The sequence below is a fragment of the Oreochromis aureus genome, linkage group 9 (genome assembly GCF_013358895.1).
Source record: "Oreochromis aureus strain Israel breed Guangdong linkage group 9, ZZ_aureus, whole genome shotgun sequence".
Lineage (NCBI taxonomy): Eukaryota > Metazoa > Chordata > Actinopteri > Cichliformes > Cichlidae > Oreochromis > Oreochromis aureus.
In genome coordinates this window covers 11,573,767-11,577,797 of record NC_052950.1, presented here as the reverse complement: position 1 = coordinate 11,577,797, position 4,031 = coordinate 11,573,767, and positions in this window count along the sequence as shown.

The window sequence follows — 4,031 nt, the reverse complement described above, 5'->3', positions numbered from 1 at the left end:
AACACTAAACCGGAGGAAGAACAGAACCAAAATGACACTAGTAGAAAACACAAAACGCTGGGTCAAAAGGACCCAGGATCGTGACAGTACCCCCGTCAAAGGCTGGCCCCAGACAGCCCAACAAGGAAACAAAACAGCCAGAGAAAAAAAAACACCACAACAAACAACCCGACCAGGGCGGGGGGGGGTCCAGGACGGAGGGCTCGAGGCAAAACCAAAACAGGAGCACAAGAGGGACAAAAAAACCAAAAGCAAAACACGAGCCAGCACCAAAAAACAACAAAAGAAACACACTGGAGCCCAAGGAAACAGAGTCTAAAACAGAAAAGTTCAGGGGCCGGCCAGGGGCCGACCGCACAGGAGTCCAAACAGTTCGGGGCCAACCGTGCGGAAGGCCACGGTGGCGATGTGGACCCAGGTCAGGGGCGGCCGGGGCCGACAACCCAGGAGCCCGGACAGTTCAGGGGCGGCCGTGAGGACGGCAGCGGTGCCGACGTGGGCACAGTTCAGGGGGACGGCCAGGGGGCCGACCGCACCGGAGCCCAGACAGTTCAGGGGGCCGGCCGTGCGGAAGGCAGCGGCGGCCACGTGGAAGCAGTTCAGGGGGCCGGCCGTGCGGAAGGCAGCGGCGGCCACGTGGAAGCAGTTCAGGGGTCGGCCAGGGGCCGACAGCACCGGAGCCCAGGAAGCGGTTCAGGAGGCCGGCCGCGGCGGACGCAGCAGCGCGCCGGCGTGGGCACAGTTCAGGGGCGGCCGTGAGGACGGCAGCGGCGGCGACTCAGGCGGCGGTCCGGGGCGCGCCACGACGGCGGCGATGTCGCCTGGCCAGTGGCCTGGAAAGTGGCCAGTCAGCAGCAGACCCCGACGGGATAGGACCAGGCGACGCCGAAGACTGGAGGCTGGACCAGGCGGCGCTGATGAGGCCGCAGGTGACGGCGTGGAAGCCGGAGACGAAGAGGCCGCAGGTGACGGCGAGGAAGCCGGAGCGAAGAGGCCGCAGGTGACGGCGAGGAAGCCGGAGACGAAGAGGCCGCAGGTGACGGGCGAGGAAGCCGGAGCGAAGAGGCCGCAGGTGACGGCGAGGAAGCCGGAGGCGAAGAGGCCGCAGGTGACGGCGAGGAAGCCGGAGACGAAGAGGCCGCAGGTGACGGCGAGGAAGCCGGAGACGAAGAGGCCGCAGGTGACGGCGTGGAAGCCGGAGGCGAAGAGGCGCAGGTGGTGGCGTGGAAGCCGGAGGCGAAGGCACTGCAGCTGGCGGCGTAGATGGTGAGGCTGCAGCTGGCGTGAATGAAGAGGCGGCAGCTGGCATGGAAGCCAGAGACGGAAGTGCTGCAGGCGGCGGCGTGGAAGCCGGAGGCGGCGGCGCTGCAGGCGGCGGCGTGGAAGCCGGAGGCGGCGGCGCTGCAGGCGGCGGCGTGGAAGCCGAGGCGGCGGCGCTGCAGCTGGCGGCGTAGATGGTGAGGCTGCCGCTGGCGTGGATGGTGAAGCTGCAGCTGGCGGCGGCGTGGAAGCCGGAGACGGAGGCGCTGCAGCTGGCGTGAATGAAGAGGCGGCAGCTGGTGTGGAAGCCAGAGACGGAAGCGCTGCAGGCGGCGGCGTGGAAGCCGGAGGCGGCGGCGTGGAAGCCGGAGGCGGCGGCGCTGCAGCTGGCGGCGTAGATGGTGAGGCTACGCTGGCGTGGATGGTGAAGCTGCAGCTGGCGGCGGCGTGGAAGCCGGAGACGGAGGCGCTGCAGCTGGCGTGAATGAAGAGGCGGCAGCTGGTGTGGAAGCCAGAGACGGAAGCGCTGCAGGCGGCGGCGTGGAAGCCGGAGACGGAGGCGCTGCAGCTGGCGGCGGCGTGGAAGCCGGAGACGGAGGCGCTGCAGCTGGCGGCGGCGTGGAAGCGGAGACGGAGGCGCTGCAGCTGGCGGCGGCGTGGAAGCCGGAGACGGAGGCGCTGCAGCTGGCGGCGGCGTGGAAGCCGGAGACGGAGGCGCTGCAGCTGGCGGCGGCGTGGAAGCCGGAGACGGAGGCGCTGCAGCTGGCGGCGGCGTGGAAGCCGGAGACGGAGGCGCTGCAGGCTGGACGGATCCCTTGGACCCTCCAGCGGCGACAGGAAGCAAAAGGCGGAGCGGTCCCTTGGACCCTCCAGCGGCGACAGGAAGCAAAGGCGGAGCGGTCCCTTGGACCCTCCAGCGACGACAGGAAGCAAAGGCCGGAGCGGTCCTTGGACCCTCCAGCGGCGACAGGAAGCGAAGGCGGAGCGGTCCCTCGGACCTCCAGCGGAAGCCATGACTGAGCCAGCGGTCATGGAGGCCACTAGCTGACACAGAGGTGACTGGCAATGCACCGAGCACTGGTTTTGCCCAGGCAACACTGACACGGAGGAGTTCTCTGAGAGCTGCTTAATCTTCAGGGGTCCAGAAACAGCTGGGGTGAAACCTAGCTTCTGGGAGGCCCTGGAGTGCATTACTCGCTTGAAGCAGCTAAAGCGCAGGAATCTCCCTGGGAGGAACTTAGACCTTCTCCTGCATGAAGTGAGTGTGTGAGACTGGTGACGGAATGAGCGACGGAGCTACGGGGGACACAGGGGCCTGAGCTACAGGCGGCACAGGGGCCTGAGCTACAGGCGGCACAGGGGCCTGGGCTGCAGGTGAAACTGGGAGCACTGGAGACTGGGCTGCAGGTGAAACTGGGAGCACTGGAGACTGGGCAGCTAAGTGAGCTACTGGAGGCTGGGCAGCTAAGTGAGCTACTGGAGGCTGGGCAGCTAAGTGAGCTACTGGAGGCTGGGCAGCTAAGTGAGCTACTGGAGGCTGGGCAGCTAAGTGAGCTACTGGAGGCTGGGCAGCTAAGTGAGCTACTGGAGGCTGGGCAGCTAAGTGAGCTACTGGAGGCTGGGCAGCTAAGTGAGCTACTGGAGGCTGGGCAGCTAAGTGAGCTACTGGAGGCTGGGCAGCTAAGTGAGCTACTGGAGGCTGGGCAGCTAAGTGAGCTACTGGAGGCTGGGCAGCTAAGTGAGCTACTGGAGGCTGGGCAGCTAAGTGAGCTACTGGAGGCTGGGCAGCTAAGTGAGCTACTGGAGGCTGGGCAGCTAAGTGAGCTACTGGAGGCTGGGCAGCTAAGTGAGCTACTGGAGGCTGGGCAGCTAAGTGAGCTACTGGAGGCTGGGCAGCTAAGTGAGCTACTGGAGGCTGGGCAGCTAAGTGAGGCACTGGAGACTTAGCAGCTAAGTGAGGCACTGGAGACTTAGCAGCTAAATGAGGCACTGGAGACTTAGCAGCTAAATGAGGCACTGGAGACTTAGCAGCTAAATGAGGCACTGGAGACTGAGCAGCTAAATGAGGCACTGGAGACTGAGCAGAGTGTGGCACTGGAGACTGAGCAGAGTGTGGCACTGGAGACTGAGCAGCTAAGTGAGGCACTGGAGACTGAGCAGCTAAGTGAGGCACTGGAGACTGAGCAGCTAAGTGAGGCACTGGAGACTGAGCAGAGTGTGGCACTGGAGACTGAGCAGAGTGTGGCACTGGAGACAGAGCTGAGAATGGCTGCGAGGCAGCTAACTGAGCTGAGAATGGCTGCGAGGCTGCTAACTGAGCTGAGAATGGCTGCGAGGCTGCTAACTGAGCTGAGAATGGCTGCGAGGCTGCTAACTGAGCTGAGAATGGCTGCGAGGCTGCTAACTGAGCTGAGAATGGCTGCGGGGCAGCTAACTGAGCTGAGACCTGCAGAGCAGGCGATAAGCTGTTCCTATCATTATCTGCTGCACAGAACACAGCCCCAGAATGAACAGTCAAACAGTCCGAAAGCGGAAAAGAGTCCTCACTCACCACAGCCGGCGAATTAGAAGTCCGAACGTCCGTCCGGCTGTGGGGTGGTGCGCCGGGCGGCGCGATCGGCGTTTTCTCCCGCAGATGGCTCTGACGGGCGGGCAAGTTCACCTCCGACAAGTCGGGCAGCGAGGCAGGGGTGGCTGAGAGAAGGTGAGGTGTGCGCCGGAGAAAAGCCTGCATGGTCGGAGGAAGAGATCCCAAAAGCCAAGGCAGGCCA